A 25,453-nucleotide genomic window follows, 5' to 3' on the forward strand; every position below is an offset into this window, starting at 1 on the left:
TTTATTTTATTTTATTTTATTTTATTTTATTTTATTTTATTTTATTTTATTTTATTTTATTTTATTTTTTGTAGCCCCTGAATTCATCTGATAGAAAACAGCATCTCACTGGTTTCCATTTCCAACTGTATGACATAACCACTATCCTTTAATATGCCACAGTTTGCTTCACTGACAATAAAGATAAGCCTTGCTACCAATACTATTCATGCAAAGAGCCTGGTCCTTGGGTGACTAGTAAGGCAAGAAAAGGGGACAGCTCCTACAGTTCAGATCCTGTCTCTGTAATTTACTAGGCTTGAGAGAGAGATTTATAACTAATTTGGATATCTAATCTGGATCTAAGATGAGGATAATAGTAATTCTTTGATATTTAGAGGAAAAGAAAGATCAACGGCTACTCCACCAACAGAGGGAAAATAAATGGCACACGTGACACTTGAAGTCCATGTGTGTTCTAGGCAACAGAGCTGCTTGTGGGACAGACACGCAGGACCTGTCTGAGGCTACACTGCCCACTACCTCCCAATCTACCCTCCTGATTAAAGTAAGGATTTAGAAGCAAGTTCATCTTTATAAATGCTAGATGTTCTGTGCTCCATCTGGCTCTGGCTTGCTCCTCCTATCCTCTTTATTCTACTTTGGAGTTCACTGATGATGTCTAAGCATGTCTCAGGTCCATGTTTTCTAGTTATGAAAAAAAAAACATATAAGATGTCACACAGGGAAATTACTGAACTAGGGCTCTTAACATTACAGACAACAATTAAGGCTGAACATGAACAATCAAAAGATGTTCCTAAACGAAGCACCTCAGACACTTTCTGAGGAAGAACGACACATCTTTCACTGACGGTGAACATTTTCATAACGCAGTGTCATAAGCATTGTTGTGCTTTGTTGTGGAGCTCTCCTCAGTTCCCACATTTTGAACTCTGTTTTCCCCGTACTATAGCTTCGGTTCTTACCCCAGGCATATGACGTACTGCTACCACCAGTTCAGTCAGGTATACAGATGCCAAGTGACACCAAATAATTGCTCAAGGTCATAGAGTTAGCACATAGTAGAATAAGATTTAAGCTCTGCTAGTCAGACCTCAGCAACCTGCTCCTTATCTCTGTGCAAGTTAACCCAGCGCAGTGTGCAGCGAGGCCTGGGCTCTGCTTCTTCAGGACTTCTGAGGCTAGTTCTGAGGCTCTGCTGCCTTTCAGATAGGAATGCAAGAAGCAATTTATGTGGTACATTTTCCTCCAGAATGAAGGGACTCATTTCCGTGTCACAGAGCTACAGACACCTCTGTAGAAAAACCATATCCGTGGCCGTCACCAGGAGCATTAGTGGCAATCTCTGACAAAAAGCAAAGGATCCTTTGTTCTGATAATGACAAAGATGGGCATCTGGGTGAGGCCGGCTATGACAGTTCAGAGTATCTTGCTTTCAGCCTGTCAACATTGCAGAATCGTGAAATTGAGGTCATTCATAGCCTATATTTAATGTGGCAATTAGTGCCTGGTAAGCATGCATTCGACATCACTTTCTGTTAACTGTTGCCTTTGACAAAATTCTTAATATTTTCTAATTAAATATTAATGTCAGACACACTGTGGCACTTTTTCAACATTCCAGAAAGCTTTTTCTTCCTGAGAATAGCGTTTTTAAAGGCCTCTGCTTCCCGTCTGAGGCTGCAGCACACTGCCTGTCTGGATGCTCTCTGGCCATTAGAGAGCCATTTTTACCCTCAGCCGGGAGCATCAGTGTGGGCAGACTCAGCTCTCAGGAAGCCGGGTCGGCTAGCCAGGATCAGTGAAGGCCTTGAGACTGTCTTTCTCAGAAGCCTCGCATTTCTAAATGTGGCTACCCCTAGCTGTGCTGCGTTCTGAGAGCCTAGTCAGAGGCACTTTTAGGAGCTGGCTATTTGTGTGAATGCTTCACGAAGGTCGCCCTGTCATGCTAACTGCCACCTTTTTGACAGATTCAGAATTTTCCAATATATTCTAGATCAGACCATCAGAGGGTCGGTCCGGCATGTGATAACCATGCAATAAATATGATTTGAACGAGGAGCTCTTTGAAAAGGACCAAAACTAATAATAAGCATAAAATATTTCCCAAGGACAATGATATCTTTAATAAAATTTAGTATAATGGATGTGCTTAATTAAGAAAGGAAGTGATTATTAGGTATGACACTATTCAGTGGAGGAAGACTAAGTGAATTGACACACTAGCTAGAGAAGCTGAGGTATTCAACCGACTAACAAGTAAGTGCATCTGTGCAGGGTTCACAGTTTAGCAAGAAAAAAGTCATGTATCTCTGTTTTCTCCCATCACCCCAATGCAGTCTTTGCAAGTAAATAACCCTCTGTAGGTGCATGTGGCTATTAGACCGAGAATGTCCCCTATAAGCTCATGCATTTGCGTGCTAATTCCCTGTCAATAAACTGTTTAGGAAGGATTAAGAGATGAGACCTTGTTGGAGGAGGTGTGTCATTGGAGGTGAGCTTTGAAGTTTCAAAAGCCCTCACCAGCACCCTTCCCCTCTGTCTCAGCATGAAGTCTCTGGTTCGGGCTGTGAGCTCTAGCCTGCTGCCGCCTCCTGCCAGCCTTCCACCATGCTCCTCACCGTGATGGTCATGGACTCACCCTCTGAAACCGTAAGTAAGCCCCTAAATAAATGTTTTCCTTTTCTAAGTTGCCTTAGCCGTGGCCTCTTCTCCCAGCAATAGAACAGTGCTAACTAAGGTGGTGCGTCTCCCACAATGGTGTGGGATTTGATAGACAATGTCCACAGTTCATTCTACATGTCTTATACTAGGAGAACATGCTTTGACATTACAAAGGTGCCATGTAGTCATAACGCACTCAAAGTTTGCTATGCTAGATGTTTTTCTTTTGAGTACCCCCAAATGTTTAAAAAGCTTAACATTAGAGCTGGTCCGTTTTCTTGGTTTTTATTAGAAACTTTAGTGATGAACCCATGCTGAAAAGGATGCTTCGGAAGCATGCCTCCTTCCTACTCAATGAAGCCCTAAAGGGCAATTTGACATTCTTAAAAGGGAGCAAGCAAGTCAGTCTCTCACCAGGGCTAAGGCTGCATGGAAATGTAGCACATTCTTGGTGGTCTCTACAGCAACAGGAGATTAGACATAGGTGCACACCAATTGCAGAACATCCACTTCGGAAGTAATTTCTTCAGAAGTAATTAGACATATCTAAATCAATGATATGATATTTTAAGGTTTTAATAACAATCTAATTAGGTTCTACAATTAAAGTTTAACATCATTTCTGAACTCTAAAATTTTCTAACCCAATCCATAATTAAATCTTATTTCTCTCAGAAGATAGAGTAGGAACTTCAGAATAACCCACTGAGGAAAACCACACATCATTAGCCTAAGACTACCCAACCGGAAACAGCTTGTACCACTGCCATGCTCTACTGTCCTCAGAACATAATTAGCGTTAGGCATATGAACAACCTTTGACCCTGCTACTCAGTTAGTCAAGTGTTGGTGAATGCCATCAAAATGGGCTTAGGAACAGGAGGAGGCAATGGAAAGGGATGGGATAAGCTGGACACCTCCTTTAAGAAATGGATTCAAAAGGCCTTATCAATGCTTCTGTTAATTTTTTTCTAAGCATACACACATGTTTAAAAATCAACAATATCCCATATTTTCTGGCCACAGTCACTTTGTTCTAGAGAATTATTTTGCAGCACAAAATAATATTTTTTTTCACATAAAGTAGCTATATTCTTGTAGCATGGATCCTTCTCCTTTTCAATGTATGGCATAGATGTGTCATATGTTAGGTATCGGCCACTGGCAAGGCACACATGAATTAAAAATATATCTAAAAATTAAGTAACATGAGGTTTTCAGAATATCAATCGGAAGGTATTCTCTATTGAAGATGTTGCATTAGTAATTTCTCTGAGCTGTGAGAGAATACCGTTAACCACAGTAACTTAGCTAAGGATGAGCATATTTGGGTCTAGATTCTGGAGGGATGAGTCCATTATACCGGGATTGCTTAGCAGCGATCCCAGGGCCTTAGAGACATTACAGCTCACATCTTCAGACTCGAGCATGAAGCGCAGGAAGAAGTGGAAATTGCTAGAGGCTTTTTACTCTCAAAGCTAGCACTGCAAATTTTCTGCAGCTAAGTCTTGCCTTCTGAACCTCCCCAAATAGCATAGTCAACTGGGGATCACTGTTAAGATCTGAGCCCATAAAGGCCATTATCATTCGATTCTCTACAGATAGGAAGACTAGAGTACAAAAGCAGGTAGGAATATTATATGGGATACAGGAAATGAAACAACCAAAGCTATCACCCATCTTGTCTAGGGTCGGTAAGTTATTTTTAATGTAGAAATGCTTTGGTAATGGGATGCTACTGTGATGGGCAGTATCTTTCTTTTCTCTTGGGACAAAAATATTCTGAAATAAGCAAGTTAAGAGGAAATAGGTATATTTTATTTATTTGTTTGTTTATTTATTGATTGTTTATTTATTTATTTAGTCACTTTGTATCTCAGTTGTAGCTCCCTCCTTCATCTCCTCCCAGTCCCATCCTCTCTCCCTCTTCCTCCCCTATTCCTCTCCCCTAATCTTTTGATAGGGGAAGTCCTCCTCCCCTACTGCCTAACCCTAATCTATCAGGTCCTATCAGGACTGCCTGGATCCTCTTCCTCTGTGGGCTGGCTAGGTTGCCCCATCCGGGAGAAATGATCAAGGAGCAGGCACCGAGTTCATGTCAGAGCCTGTCTCTACTCCCCTTACTGCAGAACCCACATGGAGATGGAGCTGTCTATGGCCTACAAGTGAGCAGGGGTCTAGGTCCTCTTTGACTTACTATTCCAGAAAGAAATGATATAGAGACTTGGTGGCAGTAGCATGAGGCCATCTCATCACCTGTGCCAATAATATAGAACCAGAGAGGACGTAGGGAATGAGCTCAGGCTGGAAACCCTCAAGGCCTGCCCCCAGTGACCTACTTCCTCCAGCAACACTGCACCTACTGAAGGTTCCACAACCCCACAAGTAGTGCTACAAGCTAGGGACCAAGTATCCAAACCCATTAACCCATAGAGGACAATTATCATTTAGATTATCACAGGAGGAAACAGTGAATATGAATATATTATGAACAGAAGAAGGGATACATAATTTTTCAACTTCAAGGTTGTTGATTGTCTTTGAAAAATATTTTATTCTAGTAAAAATGACCATAAACCCCATGTCTCATGGACTCTGAATTCAATGTATTATGTTCTAACTACAGAGAACGACAAAAGTAGGACCATAGCAGAAAATCTAGCATCACTTGTTCCCTGCTCAGATGTAGACTGTAGGCAGCTCAGTCTCCGTATGCGTTTCCTAGTAAGGATTTCAGGGGCTATTTCTGACATAAACTCAGTGGCTGGCCAATTGATCACTTCCCCCTTAGGGGTTACAGCCTGGCCAGGCCACAGAGGAAGACAATGCAGCCGGTCCTGATGAGACCTGATAGGCTAGGGTCAGATGGAAGGGGAGGAAGAACTCCCCTATCAGTGGACTAGAGGAGGGGCTCAGGGAGAGAAAGGGGAGGGAGGGTGAGACTAGGAGCAGGTGCGGGAGGCTGCTACAGCTGGGATACAATGTGAATAAATTGTAATAAATAAGAAATCATTTTTAAAAAGAAAATTGCCAGAGGTCTTTCAATGTCCTTACAGTTGAACCTTTTAATCTTTTACTTCTATGCAAATGCATCAACTCTCGTAACCTAGAATATTAGTAAGAAAAGTATCTACTAATTACATTTTAATGGTAACATAAAGTATGAGAAACCAAAAGACTTTATTTAAAAAAAATGTGCAACTTTCCCTCTCCTAGAACGACTAGTATAAAATGAACTAGTAGTTTAGTTTATTGTGTGCGAGAGGATAAACTATCACGTAGATGATAGCAGAGCACACTTAGCATACAAATACGTGCTCAGCGTTTGACTACGTACCATATTCTCCCAACGGTACCACCCAGGCTCACCTGCGGTCTTGGACAGCTCTTTACATGGAAAGAACCAAAGTGAAAGGGTCTTTACGGCACTTGCACATAGGTGCCTTTATCATCTCTGTTGCTCCCCATCCTCCATATTGATCTTTCTTGTGTCATTGTCCTTACTGAGTCAATGAATCTGCTTCTCGGTACTTGCCTCTTTGGAGTCGTGTCTGCATTGGGGTTAAGCTTACCTTAGGAATTTGTTTCTTTTAACTTGACATTTGGGCTTTCTGTCTTTTTATATGAACATTTCATTTCCACGGCATATTTGAGAAAGTCAGTGTAAGTGTACTGAGGACGTATAGTTGGGAGTATACATAAAAGGGAGACAGGGGATGAATGGTTTCCCCTTGAATGCCTTCCTCAATCATAGTTTCTTTTTTTCAATTGTACTGCCATAATATTTTCACAAGGATTTCTTTAAAGGAGGAATAAAAAGAAGTTATGAGAAGCATTGCAGACCTAAGGCCATGAAATAAATAGGGAATCCAACATAGTGAAGCTAGCCCTGGCTGTGTCTGAGGCTCAGTCCAATTCAACACCCATATTGCTATCTTTCCCCTCTAGGCTATTTCTCTCTACAGTTAGACCTTGGCTGTGCTATTGATTGAATGCTCACTCTGGATCAAAATGTGGAGCTATGCTTTTAGGCTTTTGATTAATTAGTTCTGAATTTGCTAAAAGCTATATGTTTCTAACAAATATTAATCTACAAAATTAAAGTAAGATGGTACTTCAAAATAAACTATATACAGGATTTTAAACAGGTCACTCCAAGGCTATTACTTACGGGAAGAAAATGCTTCTAATTGTTTTCTACTGTAAAATGCTGCACAGCCGAATACCTCACAGTGTGAAAAGTAAATTAGAACAACTTTTCATTGACAAAGATTAAACTTTTTCATCATTCTTAAAATTCCTGGGGATTTCCCCCACTGATTCTATGTGTTTTAAGCTTTTCAATTAAATCTCCTGGGTAGTGGTTACAAGAATACCCACTGACAAGGGAATATTGGTATCTAAAAAAGCTGAGCTCTTCTAGAAGCTGTTTGTCTTGGTTTTCCCTGTATAGGCGGAATCTCTCAGTTAATAGTACTTTATCAGCAGTCAACACTAGAGGCCAAGTGTAGGCTGCATTGCCCTGCCATCAGAACTGAACTAGTAATAAATATAATTTTAGAAGGGAAAGTTTGTGAAAAGTCAGGAAGTCAAAAAACAGTCAAGCTTGACAACCAGCTTGTTTTCCCTGGCATAATTTATTTTGACATTTGGGCGTATGCACAAGGAATACAAACCCTAGTGAATATGCCGCTGTAGAGCGGTATGACAAATAGAAGCTCCCGCTTTCCAGCGTTTCATCAGCTTTGCCTCCAGTTCACCTTGATTCCTCCCACTGAGGGTTTTGAATGCTTTCGTGGGTTACCACAGAGGCCAGGCTGGCATCACAATTGTTCTGCTCTGTCCCTGTGATGGACCAGTCAATTAAAATCAGCTTAAGAAAAGCCTGGTAATGGATGCATTTTTTTTTAAATAAAATATTTCTGGTAGGGCTTATGGGGAAAGTCAGTTTTCAATTTTAAACAGTATATTTGCTTGAATAACATCAAAACAGCCATGAGGGAAACCATGGTTTGGATGGTTGTTGTGGAAATGTAATATTTTAAGCCCAAATACTAACTCTGATTGAAAAACACAAGGGAGAGAGGGGAATACCTTGCTGCCAGGAATGAGGTAAGAGAGGAAATCATTTGTGAGATCTTTATTTCCTAAAATTGAAACTTGCATGAAGCAAGAGAACCATTGCAAGACCTTCAAACAGAAGGAGAGGGCAAACAAATCAGCAAATTATTTTAAACATGCTGTCTGTGTTTAATTAGTACATTTGTTAACAAAGATCAGTGTGAGAGACTTCATCTGCAAAGGCAACAGGGCTGTTGAATTCAGAACTTATGGACACTTTCAGTCTGTGGCCTCAGTGAGAAAGTGGGCATGTTTACTTGACAAAGGCATACAGCTTGATCCCTCTTATCACTCACAAATGCAACAAAAATGTTAAGGAGACTCTTTCTAAGCATTTACCCACAAAAACTTAAACTTAGCATGGATACTCTGAAAACAGAACACAGGCTAATGACCAGACACACCTCCACAATATGTGAAAATTAGTTAACACCTAATCTTAGAGGTGGGTTTGGGGCAAAATGTTCTTGTAGACGAGACATGTTTCAGAGGGTTGTTCTGGAACTGGCTCCAGCAGCAAAGCTAATCTGAGGATTCTTGGGAATCTATAGTCTAGTCATCATGTCCAGCTTTACAACCTTCTCCAATTACCTGATTTAAAATATGCTTGTGTAGAGGAAATTATTGTTTTTTAAATTTATATTATCCCTGGTATATATTTCTGTTATCTTAAATAACTGAAGGTATATATGACCCATATAGGTGAAACATACTCTTTAAATTTCAGTGGAATATTAAGAAGATAGTTTTAAAAATATAGTAAAGAAAAATGTCTGTTTTTATTTTTATTTACATTAACTGTAGTGGCTCACAAAAAATGGTCACAATTCTTTGTGTCTCTTCTCACCTACTGGTAGAGTCTAGACAATTTATTTGGGTATATCTGTAATCTCAGAACTCCTGAGAGGAAGAATCAAGGGTTGGAAGATTGGTAGTTTCTGGCTTGGATTTATGACAAGACTGTATTTTTTAAAAGCATATGAAGGGTGTGTGAGGGGTGTGAATCTATTTCTCTGTCTCTTTAATTGGCTCTGCTATGGCTTCTTTTAGACCATGGAATGTGGATTAGTCTGTGTGAGTTCATCATCTAAGTAGCCTTCTTCACGCCATAGCTCAGTTTCTGTTTATTCTCCTAGACTCTGAGCTGCCCTGTGAACAAGCCCAGATGGGTTTCCTGGGTGATGACACAGTGCTGCTTGCATTGATCCTCGACTGTAACAGCCAGCCATATCAAGGGACAGAGTTGCCAAACAGATGATCATCTGACTTCAGATGTCTGAGAGAGCTCAGTGAACCTCCGCAGGATCATTAACTGAGGCAAATGAAGATTGCTGACTATTGAGCAACTGGCTGTCATCCAGGCTGTGGACTTACTTGCTATACTATGAAGAAATGACTGATAGATGCAAACAGAGAATTAAAATGAGAACACTATCACTGCTTGATGTTATGGTTTGCATATGAATGGTCCCGTGAAATGCTCATGTACTGCAGTCGGTTTCCCAGTTGATGGCACTGTTGAGAGCAGATTGGATAACAGGGTGCTGAACTTTAGCCGTGGATTGACTACCAGTGTGCTCACAGCTGCATGCGCTTTCAGGGAGGGCCTCCCTGAAAAGGTACCTTTGAAGGATGCACATTGTTTCCAGACTCTTCTTCCCTTTTCTGGTTACCATCTCTTCTCCCTTTACCTTTCCTCCTCTCCTTTTCTTTCTCTTCTTACTTTCTTACCAGACATTAAATGAAAAAACACAATTCTATTCTGTTGTGCCCCTTCTACAATCATATTCTGTCTTTCCACAGAGGCACAGCAATGCGGATGAGTGACCATGGAGAGAAACCTTTCAAACTGTGAGCCAAAATAAAGATTTTGCCCATTACTATTCTTGAAATGATAATATAATTACAGCATTTTTCCTCCCTTTCCTCCCTGTAAATTCTTCCCCACTTTTTTCAAACACATGGTCTCTTTTTTTTCAATAATTGTTACTGCATGCATATATGTACATCTATCGCATATATGTACATCTATCTATCTATCTATCTATCTATCTATCTATCTATCTATCTATCTATCTCTATATATATATTCCCACTCAGTCTGTATAATGTGACTTGTATATATATTTTTGTACAGGGATAACCATTTGACACTATAGAAAACCACAACTAATCAAAGTGTCGATTTGCATAGTCTAGTACCAATGGATACATCTGCCAAACATCTCTGTACCTAAGGGTTAAGAAACACTGTAGAAGAGGGGAGAGAGATGGGAGAAGCCCTGGGACTTTAACCTTGCACAAGAACTATAAGCAACTAGGAAAAACTGAAAGCAGGGGAGGTGCTCTTCTCTGGGGAAGAACGCACCAAAAGAATTTTTTCTTTAAGTTTCTTGCTTGGATGAAAAAAAGAAATTACTAACAAAAGTAGGAAATTACTACTTTAACTCTGTTGAATATGCAAAGCATTGAAGATGTAGATGATGAGAAACACAAGGTGTACCCCCCCATACACACACATGCAAATGTATGTATGAATAAGAGATTTTAACTGCTGCACTTACTAGCAACTGAAATCATCTCCATTTAGTCATTGATCAGCCTGCCACATGCACATCCTGGGGGCCCAGGGGCCCAGAGTCAGTCATCACTGCAACCTGATTGCAATTAGTGTTAGGAAGTCAGAGCGGCACACTTTATTCTCTGGGTATACAGTAATAGAGATCTAGAGAGAGCGTAAGAATATGCATGAACAGCTGAGGACAAAAATACCCCTCTGCTTATGCTCCTCTCCGGAACTGTTCCGAAACACCAGGGGGTAGTTTTTCTTGTCTTGATGAGAAGTCTCACTATTAGGAAGTGCTCAGAAAATGTGCTCTCCAGGGAAGCTCTCAGAATTTATGAGGAGAAAATTGCTGTTTTCCTCATTCAGCATGTGTCCCTTGGTGCCCTGTTTGTGCTAGGAACTGTTCTAGGCCCTCAGTGTACCATGGCAGACAAAAAAGTGCTCAACAGAAGATTACTCTGTAGTCTGAGAAGAAAAATTATAATAATGAAATCAAACAGAAATAAGCCAATGATGTGCTCATTGGTACAATGGCAGCCTGGTGGTTACCGTGGTAATTAGCTGCTTTCTCATTGGATTTGAGGCCTGCCTCACAGAAGAGCTTAATGCCTGGTACTGTCAACCTGGCCAAAGTCCATAACTGTGGAGATCATAGAGCCTTGGGGGAACCTATTAGTAGTGTTTCACTAACTAGCCATTTATCAAATTGTTAATCTGTTTATACCCATAGACATTATGCTATTCTCAGCCTTGGTCAGAAAAGCTTTATTTCTGTAGGGTGTAGTGGTAGTGCAGATTCATAACTGGCCAAAGTGTGGACACAAGGTTACTGTGAGTGTTCAGCTGTCGATGAATAATGTACATCAACCTCCTTCCACTGAAGGCTCAGAGAACATCAAAGAAGAGTGGCCAGAAAATATTTAAGACCCAGAGGATATGAAGGGACTCATGTGATACCTTCTGGTCATCACATGACTGCTGAACAAAGCACTGTATCTGTGATTCCAGCATAACACACACTCAGCTAGTCAACACCCCAGTACTGGGGATGTTCTCTCAAGGTCCTAACCCTTTCACAGTAGCTATTGGCGGTTGAAAGCAGCTGAGGGAGGGGTGTCACCATTTTTTTTCTTTTTGATTTATGGCTGCTGGTAGGTTGTCCATTCCCAAGTGGCCATAGCTCACGTGGATATTGTGAGCACTAATTGTATTCTGGGGGTTAAAAATAATGACAATAAAAAAATAGAAGAGGAAACTTGGGAAAAAAAGGAGTTATGCAGCTCCTGAGGGTATTTACAGGGCGATGGTAGGACAGTAATTAGATATTGATATCAATCTATAAATCTATTGTAAACTTATATGAAAGTTTCAAAGAAAAAATAAAATTATTTTAAAATAATAATTTTAAAACAAAAGTCTAAAAACACCTTCTTTCAATGTGCATATTATCAAGAAAGTTTCCACAGTTATGCACGCATCCCAACTAATATTCCAGCCTTCACTTTATTGCTCTGGGTTTATTGCACTTTTTCCAGCCACCCCTTAACTTCTCTCTCTGGGAGGATTATGGTGTGATCTGCGGGACGATGACCAGATGGTTGTGTTTAATAGCTTTGATGATCTCTCAAGCTATTTTATACAATAATTCTTGGTTTATACCAATTCTTGGTTTAATTATCTACAAACTGAAGAAAAAAGGTACCTTCATCTCTAGGGATACTGAGAGATTAAATAAATTAAAATAAATGGAGGCTTATTGTTCATATAAAATGTTTTTCTAAATCTTAACCCTGCTTCTGGAATCTGCAACTACTCACTGCATGTGTCAATAAATGAGCTTTCTCATGATGTTTCTATGGTGTTGTTGTTATTATTATTATTATTAAAAATCGACCATACATTTCTACTCTATTCCTTAATCTATCCTCCTTTCAATCATAATTATTTAAATTTCACTTCATTCTTCTATAGTTCTTTTGATTTTTGAATTCTTCTCTTATATGTTTACATAGTATCACACAGTTAAGACAATTAGGTCTTATGTATATTTGCCTGATTGAGGTTTCCATCCTAATACTCGGAATTTATGAGAACTGAAACCATGATTAATACAAAAGTCACAATAACACCTTAGAACACTTTAAAAATCTTCAGGCTATTTATTTCCTTACGTCCAACTTTTTTTTTTTTTTTTTTTTTTTTTGTCTTAAGCTTTTGGCATGGATCTGGGACTTGGGTGTGTTGCACCTCTAATCTATATCTTTTTTCACTTACCATGTTTGGGGCATCCCACCACTCCTCACATATTTGTTCCAGTAATTCCTACTTCTTGACTTCTAATGCATGCCATTTTAACTTCAATTGCTATATAAAAGAGTGTTTCTTAGGGTTTATTAGGGAAGAATACTACGGTGAACCTCTCTTAAGCAGCACGCTGAGAAAAGCAAAGAGGCCAGAACTAATTCACCAACACAGTTTCAATTTTTAACTTCTGTCAGTAACTTTACTGGACCTCATTCATGTTTCATTTCTAAGGATGCTATGTAGTTTTTCTTCCTGATACATGAAACACTCTGTACACTTGTCTACTTTTGGGGGAAAATGGTGAACCGTCAAAGGTACTGCAACCTCTCCTACATGCATCTCTTCTAAGAAAAAGGCAGTAATTTTAGAACCTGCTTCATATTTCAGAACACAGAGTGGCAGGGTATGAAGCATAATCTACAAGAGTTGTTTTGAAGCGAACACAGATATGAGAATAAAGTCTTATGAGTTCACCTGATCTGGTGGGAACAGAAAGCCAATGGCACCGCCAGAACCCAGTTGAAATGGGTGTAGACAGGCCCAAAGGCTTTCCCCAAATTAGCCTCCCTTTTCATTCTCTGAATGTTCTCTCACAGTAGTAAAATCCAGTGACTCAAGCCCAAGTGCCATCTTTGAAAAGAAAGACAGACTATGAGGTTCCTTTAAAGGTCATAATTACGGCATTTTCCTTATAAAACACATGGAGAAAAGGCAGTGCGAGCTATCTCTCTCAGAGAGAAAATTACTTCTGAAGACTCTTCAGGCAGAGAATCGTGCTACAGCTACTAAACAGCATGCAATATGGTGCCATTTGTTCCTTTGTCGCACTTCCATGAAAGAAGTGAAGTTCAGGTCAAAATTTCTTTCCTTTTACACTGGCTATCGATCTTTTATGCTCACTTCCTGGCACCTAAATCTCACTTAGAAAGTTCGAACACTGATATCAAAGAGAAGGAAGGAAATAGAAGAATTAGACCCTCGTGTGAAAGTGTAGCAGTCTGAGGCCCAGGATTCTGACTCTTTCACCTGCTAGGCTGCTTAGATGTAGACAAGATAATAATAATACAGAATACAAACTGGAATGGTTAGCTCCTGGTAACAAGGGTCTCAAAGGATAAAACTAATAAATCTTCATTATTTACCATCAGCCTTTAACTTGAGCATTTTGTTATTAATTTGCTTTGTAATATAAGTTTCCCTTCACCAATATTCTCCAATAGTTTTGTACATGAGGCTTTGTAGTCTCAGAAAAGTATGCCAAAATATAGAAGCTAATGTATGGGTATCAGCCTCAAAGCCAGCTTAAGAAAGGGTTAAATGTGTTTGCCATCATAAAAATTATCATCAAAATCATCATCATCATTGCTATATGTGTGTAAGTGTTAGGAATTCACATGCTTTGGTGCTTGTGTGGAGCCTAGAGGACAACTCTGTAGAACCAGCTTGCCAAGGGTTCTGAGGATCAAAGTCATGACCTCAGGCCTGCACAGCAATCTCTTTACTAATGTCCCACAGTGTTGGACTTCTGCTCCATTTTTTACTCTGTGGCACAAAGAGTGAAAATAAAATAGACTGACATCATCAGTTTTTATATGACTTTAAATGAATTACACAAAAAATAATTGCCCTAGGGAACTTTTAACTCTGACCAGCTGTTTCACATTTTAGGAAGAAAATAAGCAGAATAGATTTTGCTAGCTCAGAGTCATTGTTCTTATGATCATCTATTAATTCAGAAAATATGTCTACACTTTCCCTAAGAGAGCTTAAAATGTGTTAGGAAAGGGGAGGATGAATGATTATTGTAGTATGGCCAACTTAGCATAAAGTTCATCCAGTTAATTGCTGCAAAATGTATCCTCTCCTCATTAAAAATAGACAACAACAATGTCACAACAGTGACATACAAAAGCTTTGAAGTTCTATAGTGGGAAAGATACTTCATTTCTGAAAAAGTCATAGTACATGAATGTGACATTTAAATTGTATTGTAGAGGATGTAGCAAGTGTTTAGTATTAAGATCAGGCTGAGTAAATCAGTAACACTACAGTTCAAGTATTGAGAATAAAAATGCAGGCTAGGAGAGAGTCAAGCAGGCCAAGCTGAGTGTGGATGGAGAATCCCATGTGTCCTTTGTTCTAAGTGAACAGCCATTAGATGACCAATCTGAGCCTCCTTGAATCACACAATGTATGTGTATTTTTCTGTATTCCTTCAAACTTTAAGCATTTTAAAACATAAAAATGCACTTATAAATGCACCCTTACATTGGTAAGCACCAGAAAATGCTTATACCAGAGCAGAATTAAAATACATTTCCGGTTTTGCAATGGTATTCAGAAAGCAGGTATATATAAAAGTGAGAAAGGTTTGAGTGGACATTAGCTGATTTATTTTTTTGGAAGTGCATGTTACTGATTATTTTCTTCAAAGAATAAAATAGACCTAAATTCTTATTGCAGTACAAATAAACAGGTGAATGTTCATTCAGTCTTAAGTATAAAATCATAGGTCTCATCAGTATTATTCCTGTTAATTTTTTGGAAATACTCTAAAATGCATCAGGAAGATTCTGTCAACACATTGAGTGTACTTCTTGCAGAGGATAAAACCTAAATACACAATAAATGTACTACAAGAACAGAAAATTTTTAGGAGAAACTCACTTGTTTCTGAGTCTGGTTAACTCAAGAGCACAGACTGAAGTGATTCTGGCAAAGTCTGAGTCTTGAAAAGGAACCATGGGAAGATGAAAGGGTTTCAGCACCCAGGACAGCAACCACCACAGCCACTTTGGCCTTGGTTTAACAAAACCCTGAATCTAATGAGAAGAATTCAGAAAACAAGGGTTTAAATGTGCGAAACTGTGATGTAAATCCTGGAACATGAACCAAGCTGTCTGGTCCTTCTGTGTTTAAAGTTACAATAGTCTTCATAGCTTCTCAAGGTAAGATTTGCTTATTAACCTGTCTCTAGAAAGTGGACAGTGAATGACCCCAGTGACCATCACCGAGAAAATATGGGCAAATGCAAGCTAAAAAGCAAGCTCACAACAGCTCTCTTACCAAATTTAATTCAACCACAATTAATTAGTTTACATTTCACCATTCCAGACTCTCCCCCTGGTAGAGTCTGGTATACATATGGAAAAAAAAAAAAAAAAAAAAAAAAAAAAAAAAAAAAAAAAAAAAAAAACAGAAAAAGTGGGACAAACAAAAACTGCAATTTACTCTTGAAAGCTTTGAGATATACTTAAAATTCCAGTCAGAAATAGTTCCTTAAAAGGTAATATGGCAACTTAACAAGTACATTTCCCTTAAAACAAACTAAAGAGAAATAGGATTGATGCTAATGGAACTGAGGAGGGAATTAAATAGAGTATAAGAGCTTATTCTGCTTTCCCAGGCACAAAGAGATGTGGAAAACCAATCTGAGGTAATTCAGTTCATCACAAAAACACATTGTCCAATTGGAGGTACTGTGAATAATACCTTAAGGCCTGTCACAATAGATGGGAACAGTCTTTCTTTTATTCTTTTATTCTGAAGCAATCTCTTTGTGAAACTTTATTTGTATAGCTAACAATCTGAAAGAAGGAGTGCTTGTGAGGATGTGTGCACAGCTCTCGTTGCCAAGGAAACTGGGTCTTAATTTCTAATGGCTGAATGCCAAGGAGAAACAGGCTACGGAGGGAGAGAAGAAACTTCGTGTGACTGAATGTGTTGGAAATATTTCCTGTGTTATAGGGTTGGCTATGGAGCTCACAATTGGAAGAGCATAATCCCCCACTACCTGTCCTTACACTCTTGGGTTAAATATAATACCAATAAACAATTTGATTTTTAGATGATGTAGCAACATGGTGATTGTCATTCATAAAATTTTTATACTTAAAATAGAAGAAATTAATGAGTGCGGGTCCCACTTCAATTCCTTTGGAACTATACATAATTGTCCTTTTGGCAGCTTAAGCCAGTTTTGGGGAAAGGCTTATGTTTCCAATTGACAAAGTGCTCCTTGCCCAGACCTGGTATTCATGTGCATTGTGTGGTATTATTTAGTGCCTCACAACAGTCTTACTCTAACAGGAATGGAAGAGAAAGGAAGAAACAAACACTCACATCATCATATTCAAAAATACAGATTCCATTTTGATTTATTTAGAATTTGTTTGATTCAATTTGGGATTTGGGGGTAATATTTACCTACAAATTTATATTTCAGATGTTATTGATGACTTTGGGGTTTTGAGGCAAAAATCAATTGTAGTCTATAAATCTGTGGCCAAAACCCTATAAAATTTAGTAGGAAGAAATAGGAGAAAAGAGGATAGAATCCAGGGGAAAGTGCTATAAAGAAAAATGTGTGTAATGCCTCACCCTGCAGAGGCATTTTTATTTTCCTCCAGCAGCATAACAATTCCTGAACAAGCTGACTAACCTATAATCAAAGTTAAAGTAACATTAGGATATTGGTGAATACCTTAGTTTTCCTTCAGCCACATAATGGAGGCTGATCCTGAAAAGGTCCCTTTCCTTACTCATACAAATTGTTTAGCCTCCTTGAAAATTTAAATTTGTTATCTTTCGTTCTCCTTATTCCTTTCTGCATTCTTAATCTCTGCTGGACTCAGTTGCATTCCTTTGGAACCTTCTAAGTAAAAAAAGGACCTAGTTCTTTTTGTACCCAAAGGTACTGCAGCCTGAAGATAGGCAATCTAAATGAAATCGGCCCAGTCTTCCAACAGCGAGCAGCACGACGGTAGGACAAAAGAGTGGAAAATGTGTCTGTATAAGAATGCTCCACAGAGAAATAGCCTCACACTTCTGAAATACATCTTTGAAAAGTTGTTTCACTTGATGAAAAATAAAAGCTTTTCTAAAGATTACCAAATGAAGGAATACCAGGTGCCAAAAAAGTCTGTTTTTTTTTCTCTTCATCCCGCTAGAATATAAAACTGTTGAATTAAGTGTGAAGACTTTAGAACTGATGATTTGTATATTCAACCACTGTGTCATTAAAAATATCTTGCAAACATGTAATATTTAATGCACTTATATTCATAAGAATGGAAAAACTTAGAGAGTTGCAAAGTATGAGTGTCATCATATTTATTTTATGTATGGAGAAGAGTAAAGGATGAGTTGAATTGATTAGGAAATCTGAATTAAGAAGACTGCACTCCTAGATTTGAAGAAAGGAGAAAATGAATTTTCTCTTAGTTTTTTTCTTTGTTTCACTGCCTTTAGGTTTCTTAGACAAAATCTGAGGTAGTTTAATACAAAACACAGTAGGGTATGCTTTCTCAGCATCTAGATTGATAAAAATTCATTAGAAAAACCATTAAAAGAATTTTCTGGAAAGATAGACTCAACCTGTATGATACTATTAGCAGCAATACAGCTTGTAGGATTATTAAAACATTAGGAATTCCTAATGAAACAAGTCTATAAATACAAATACAGACAGGAGAAGAAAAACTCAGAAGTGTTCACGCTTCAGTAGATTCCATGCAAATTCAAAACCTTGCTGAAACAGGCATTTTGAGGGGGTAGATGCCATCATAATTGTTTTTGTGTATAGCCAATAGCATCTATGAGTTTGGATGCCCTGTCCATATTCACAAGACTCTGAATGAGTCAGAACCAGTGATAGATGTCTGTATCCTAAAACCTTTTTTGTTCTTTTTTGTCTAACCATGCTCTGATACAGAGGGACAGTCATCTAGGTTCTGTTTGACCATAGAATTGTTCCTCTCTGGTAATGTCTTCCTGAGGGTGAAAATCATTCCAAGAATGACAATAACTTACTCTTCATTTGGCTTTCCTATTTCAAAACCACTGTCACAATAAAACTGCAAGTAGCTTGTTATAATGTAGGTATGTATGTACCTTCTTGCCAATTTCTACATCTCAGGCTATTGTAATTGATTTTCATGAAATAAATTGTATTAAGTTGATTATTCTTATAGGCAATATGCCTACTATTGTTTGTTTGGTGATATCATACTAGTCAATCTGTCAAAGTTTGTGTATGTCACCTAAGGAGTATCATTTTGTTTGCTGGAGTGGTCATTTGCCTCCATAATTCTATCTACATCTGAGGTTGTGGCAGATAAATGACCTCTAGGTTTGCCTGGGCATAACAAGTTCAAGGGCAGCCTGGGCTACAAGGCTCAATTGAATATAAAAGGGCTGTAAATGTAGTTCAGTGAATAAACATTTTTTGTTCTTTTGTTCTCTCTCTCTATTTTTAATTTATTTTCAGGTAAAACTGTAAACATCTCAAAAAATACTGAGTCTCATGTAAGAATTTCCTTCCAATTCTTACACTTACCTCTTTCTCAAACCAAAGTTAAACTGAATATTCGAGAAGATTTAATGCTGCTTTCAGAGGAAAGGAACTACTTCAGACGTCCACTTATTTTAAAAAGTAAAACTAAGAATTGTAACCATTCTCTTAGTTTTAAAGAGTTGAGCTTTAGAATCATATAACACTTTCAAAAAGATAAACCAACTTCGGTAATGAAACATGGGGAGGGGAAGAACCATCTAAAAAGAATGAATTAGACACTTTCATTCCTTTGGCTGTGTGAAAAAGAGAGGCCAGTGCAGATCTGATTTCAGACTCGATATATAATGTCTGTTTCTACCTGCTCAGCAATGTCTTACTTTCTCTTTCTCCCCTGGACTGCAGGTATGTCTTTCCCAAAACCTCACACTCACAAAGGTAAGTTCTTCCACAGAGACACACCAGCCTTAGGCAGGAGCAAACTGTTCTGAGTGGTCCTCACGGCACAGAATACAATGTGCAGTACATTCACAATATGCGAAATTCTAACTATTTTGTCACTGACCGTCTGACTAAAATTACAGGAAAGCTAAGGTGTTCTGTGCCAGTGAGAAACTATTTTTAATTACCAAAAAAATCAACATTTGAAAAAATTCAATCTTAATATTTCAAAGGCATGCCACAATTTTTTTTTCTCCAGCCTATTGTGTGTGTGTGGGCACGTAAATAAACACACAGTCACATCTACAAAGGAATTCCTATCTGTAACTGACAGTGCTGAGAATTCTCAAGACGTGGCTAGAAGGGTGAGGCATTTCAAGAGTGCCATTCACTTCAATAACCAGTGGCCCCTTGTCACTATAGAAACTTCTAATCCCATCTGCATTTGGAGTATCTGATCTCATCCTATTACTTTGAGAATTATATTTAAAGTTAACATGGTAAAAATTACACAAATAAAGTTTATGGACATGATCTAAAAATTAAACTTCAGGACGACTAAGCTACTTCTTTTTGGAGGATGGTAGATTTTCACTTATTTTCCATCATTGCTAATTTTACATCCAACCATGTATAAAGAAAAATGAATTTTCTGTACAGGTTATATTGACAATAATATAGATCATAATACCTGTGCAGTCTTATCCAAAGACAAGAAGCCAGGTGTGGCAGCTCAAACCTGTAATCCCAGTATGCAGGAGGCTGAGGTCAAAGGTCAGCATGTGCTGCCCTAGGCCTGTCTGGTTCCAGAGTGAACCTCTTATAGTACAGAATAAGAAGAAAGGGATCCGGGAGGAAGACTGCCTTTTGGGACAATTTTATCTTGTTTATTTCCTATTGAAGTTATTTTACCCAATTCATCTAGATGTTCTTCAACTTTGTGATTGTTCCTATAGAATGTAGGGGTCTCACAGGCCTGAGCATGCTCTGCAGAGGTCAGAGGCTTGTAGGTGTATCTTCAATCACCTCCACCTCAGGTTCTGGGACAGGATCTCTCACTATTTTGTGTACCCCGACTGGCTGGCCAGGAACTGGTGCCTTGTGTCTATTCTCCAAAGCTAGGGGAACAGTCCATGCTTGATTTTTCATTTTCATTTTTTTTATTTTTAGTTTTTGAGATTAGAATGTAATTAGAACACTTACTCCCTTCCCTTTCCTCCCTTTAAACTCTCCAACTTATGCATCCTGCTCTCCTTCAAATACGTGGCCTATTTGTTTTTACTAATTGCTATTGCATATATGTAACTAATACTAATGCATACATGTAACATGTCTATTCCTGAATATAACCTGTTGAATCCATATAATGTTACCTGTATGTTGACTGTCTTTTAAAGAACTGAGTAGAAGGAATAGTGGTGGTAATGTCGTGGGTGCTGGCAATTTGAACTCAGGTCTTCTTGTTCTCACTGCAATCTCACTTATCCATTGAACCATGCCCAGGTCGCAGATACGATTTTCTTCATTTACCTAAGTAAACAAAGATAAAGTTTACTTCTTCTTAGTGAGTTTAATATTGGTTTCTTTGGTAAGAGTCTACTGGCGGGGTGAGAAATGGGTTGATAGCTAAAGCAGTTGCTAGCATTGCTTAGGGATGATCTGGAGCATAGCTTCAGTAAGAGGCGGAACAAACACAGAAAAAGAAAAATGGGAACAGAGGAGCCCTCAATATTTTCTCCTCTGGTAAACATGGATTTTTCAACAAACTCAAGCCTTTGTAATGAGCAAATGAAGTTATTCTAGCAACACTACAAGAAAAGATTGTTTTAATAATAATGATGTGTACCATAAAACAGATGGGTAAATACTACCCATGCTAAATGCATAGAATGAAACAGAATCCCACATAAAAAGGAGACTGAAAAACTCAATTCAAATATCTGCCTCAGAGGAAAGTGTTGAACATCCACAATTTGGAGCCAGATAATACAAAGCCAAGCATATTCTTCAGCTAAAACACTGGAGGGAGTAGGAGGAGAAAGAAAAAAAAATGTGAATATGTCTAAGTGACTCAACTCTTTAAGCGTCTCAATACCAGAGAAAAGCCATGGCAATACATTTCTTAACCTTTCGAAAACATGGCATTCTATTGGCTTAAACTGAAATGAGAGACATGTGGTTTCTCTCATAATTAAAGATCATTATTAATGTGAGGCATTTGTTCATCTCAGCAGTCTATGTTTATAAATGCATTTGTTAGAGAAAATATTATAAACAGAGCTGCTCTCGTGTAACAGATATAAAAACGATTTTATCACAATATTTATGAAATATTTTAGTGTCATTCTGGAAATAGAAGGTACTAGGAATGACAAACCAGATGTTGAAACTAAACCCAGATGGTTCCCTACATATTTATATACAGTCAAATGAGACACACCTGCAAATATTTCTGCCTGATTGCTGCAATGTCATGTAGTCCCTTCCCTCTGAGGGAAGAGGTGTCTGCTGTAAGTCACTAAGGAGTACTAAAATCTTCAAGACCAGAATTTTGTAGAGGGAAATGTAGAAGTGTAGGAAACAAAATCCAAAAGGAAACAGAAAGAATGAATGAAACCCATGAAAGGAAATGGTGAGTTCAATGAAAAACTGTTATACAGCTTCAGATAGATCAACTGCGGGGGACAGTTACCTTCAAGTCCACTTTTAGGTGTCTCATTTTTACATTTTTTAGACAATATTAATTGTCAGTGTATTTATCCCATCATTTGCACTAAATACTCTCTGGTGAAAATCAAGTACCAACTAAGCTGCACCTATACTCAGTATCAATAGGATCTTAAATTCAAATCGTTCTAGTTAATCTTAACACAGTTGATTGTAATGTATGGTTGTATTTGGTCATTGTTTATATGTATGTATATGTCTTGTCTGTATAAGCACAGGATGTAAGAAGCACCCCCAGAAGCAGGAGAAGGCATTGGATCTCCTTGATCTGCAGTTATAGGCAGCCGTAAGCTGAGCAGTTGGAGTGTGGGAAGTGAATCTGGGTCCTGTGGGAAAGTACTGCTTGCTTTTGAGTGCTGGGATATCTCTACAGCTGCACACACTTTTCTCTGGGTTTCATTGCCATGATTTAAATCACGGTATCTGAAATATTAAGAGTCTCTATCTTATAGGAAAAATAAACATAACTTTTTAATGAAAGATCAGAGAATTTCCTTTTTCCTAACAGTCTCTGATGAACTTTTATTACTAAATATGTGATTCTGTATTCTGGGATGTGATTTTGGCTACTTGGCTTACAATAAATGTTCATTCCTTCAGAGTCAAATCTATCAATAAACAATTGGTAACGTAAATTGAAACTTAGACTCACTACTAACTCGACCTCATCTTCTAGACTGGTTACAGGCATTAAATCAAAGAAATATCTGAAACTGATGGCTGTAAGAAGAGAGGAAGAGAGAAGACCCCTCAGCAGTGACCACGGAGACTTGAGGGGGTGCATCGAATGCCAGAGTTGTTTATGGGGCTCTACCACTGTACAGCGGTGCCCCTAAAGATGACGTGTCTGTTCCGTCATTATCATCCCGCAGTGAAGTGTGCCCGATGTGAATGGACTAAAACGCTTCATCAGCTGAAATCCACGACAGGCAACCTGAACACGTTTAGAGAAATGCTCACCCAGTAAGTGACTTGTGGCTTTCCTGACTTAGAGGTCGTGCACAGACACTAAGGAGACACAGACAAGTAAATGTCAATTTTAAGTGTGTGACAACTGAGAATGGAGAACTGAGAGGTAAGCGGCAGGATCTCACTCTCTGTCGTAGAAAGGATGCTCCTGACCTTTACTTCATTGTGTTCCTCCTGATGGAATTAAAGGGAAAGAGCAGGGAGTAAACATGACTTAGCCTTTCCTGTGAATGAAATTTAAATATCTATCACTTTAGAGCAAAGGTTCTGCACTTGAGGGCCACAGTCTCTTTACGAGTCACATATCAGATAACTGCATTATGATTCATAACAGAAGCAAAATGACAGTTATGAAACAGCAACTAAATAGGTTTATGGTTGGGGTCACCATGAGCAACATGAGGAGTCGTTCAAAAGGGTTGTGGCATTAGGAAGGTTGAGAACCACTGCTTTAGTGATTCAGAAGCCCCTCAGTTTTTAGGTGGAACTGAAGCTCAGGCATGCCTGAATCCTGAGCTGCACTGTCTGGACTCTCTCATAGCTGACGTTCAAATACCATGAGTGGGGCATAGAGCTCAGTGGTAGGGTATTTGAGTGCAAATATGCTCAACAGTCTCATACAACTATGAGAAATACTTAGTTTTTATAAATTGACATTGCACTGATTTATCTTCAGGGCTGGGCTCAGAGAACTGCCCTCGGAGAGTAGGTGTGGGTAGAACATTAAGGTGCATCTTTCTGTGTTGTGCTTGTGAGCTCCAGAGTGGAACGTGCTCTGTGAGAGCAGCTGAAGCACGGGTGAGTGGACAGTGTCCATTCTGGGCTGTGGGGAATTAGGGGTCACTCTTTCGGCTCATCCTGGACTCTTCATTTCCTAGGCCTGGAAATAAAACTGCCATTTTGTACTTGGTGTCACATTCAACTCATTGCAGTTGGGTGAGAATTTAAATTCAGTTGTGTAGCCTTTGTTGGCAAAGGGCCTCTAAATACAAAGCCTGTGCTTCCACATGTAGAACCCATTGTCTCCTAGATAGGGAGATATTCCAGTATGATCTGCTTCAATGTCAGGGAAACTGCATAGCATTGTGGAAGGGTGTGATACCAACAGCGATCAGACAGCTTAGCTGTGTGACTTCTCATATGGAAAAAGAACAGAGAGGGTGTGGATTATCTAGAGAATCAGCTTATAATTGACAGAGTAGGTTCCAGATTCATCTTTTTCTTATTCTTCCATCAGCCTTCAGTCTACCAAAACCTGGTACGTTCCATACGGATGAGGGGTGAAGAGAACAAGACATAGCCCTAATCAGTACTGGTGATTAACAGGTGCGTGTTATTAAATCCAAATGGATATGGAAACTCAAGCTTTTTGGTTTCTTTTTCTATGTAGGATATAATTATCAGTCCCGTTTGATTTCCCATTTTTCTTAGAGTCTCATTCACAATAGCTCATGGTTCTAAATCCAGGCAAGACCTTAAGTATAAATATTTATGAAGTCCTAGCTAAGGTCAAATGAGGGCTTTTTATTGGCATACTGTGATCCAAAGTTACCTGTAGGACAAACCTTTTCTGGTTTGTGACTGGTTCAACCAGTGCTGACAGTGAACTAAGCAGCCTGTTTTCACATTAGACAAACCTTGATGACTAAAGGTCCAAGTTGCCCACGATTGGCATGAAAGTGAGTACTTTCTCCCTACCACATTTATAGTATTGGTGCACGCAACACCCTGAGATTTCCATGAGGAGCTGCTTGGCTCCAGGTATCCCACTACAGGACCTTACACAGTCGTACAGCTCCAGTGCGCCCTCAGAGCTAGACCTCGTGGACTGGATCGAAGAACACTGATTTGACTTTTCCTAGATTCATCTTCCTTAATGCAGCCACTACTGATGAGATGTGGTAGAACAAGGTCAGATGGAAGGGGAGGAAGACTTCCCCTATCAGTGGACTGGGGGAGGGGCATGGGTAGAGAAGAGGGAGTGAAGGTGAGATTGGGAGGGGACAAGGAAGGGGGCTACAGTGGGGATACAAAGTGAACAAACCGTAATTAATAAAATAAATAAATAAATTTTAAAAAGTGGCTGTGACTTATCTATTAAGAAGGAAAAAGCTAATATGAAAATATAGTTGTATTTATTAGTAGTCCAATTTTATATGTGGAAGTTTCCATTAATCAAATTGAATGAATGTGGTGTATTAGTATTGTGGGTGTTTGAAAAATTAACCCATTCAAAACACGTTGTTTTTATATAATTTCTTATTTTCGGTTCACAAAAACCTCCATAATGGATTTGGAAAATAAACAGAAGTGCACAAAAGAGAGACATGCTCCCTCCCTCCCTCCCTCCCTTCCTCCCTCCCTCC

The 25,453-nt window shown here is 38.8% G+C and overlaps 1 protein-coding gene across 7 annotated transcripts in view; it reads right to left on the bottom strand.

Annotated features, from left to right (window-relative positions):
* Nucleotides 1-25,453, bottom strand: part of Lingo2 (leucine rich repeat and Ig domain containing 2) — a 1,311,965-nt gene that overhangs the window by 141,759 nt on the left and 1,144,753 nt on the right. For 5 of the 7 annotated variants that reach the window (XM_055599279.1, XM_055599280.1, XM_055599278.1 and 2 more), the window contains one exon: nt 20,765-20,921. The exons of 1 other annotated variant lie outside the window; for it this stretch is intronic. The gene's annotated coding sequence lies outside the window, so the exon portion shown is untranslated. Of the gene's footprint in view, nt 1-20,307; nt 20,922-25,453 lie in introns of those variants that run through there. One more of the 7 variants, XR_008719246.1, reaches the window with a different exon arrangement.

The sequence above is a fragment of the Psammomys obesus genome, unplaced genomic scaffold, assembly GCF_907164565.1.
Source record: "Psammomys obesus unplaced genomic scaffold, mPsaObe1.curated_primary_1811, whole genome shotgun sequence".
NCBI classification, from domain to species: domain Eukaryota; kingdom Metazoa; phylum Chordata; class Mammalia; order Rodentia; family Muridae; genus Psammomys; species Psammomys obesus.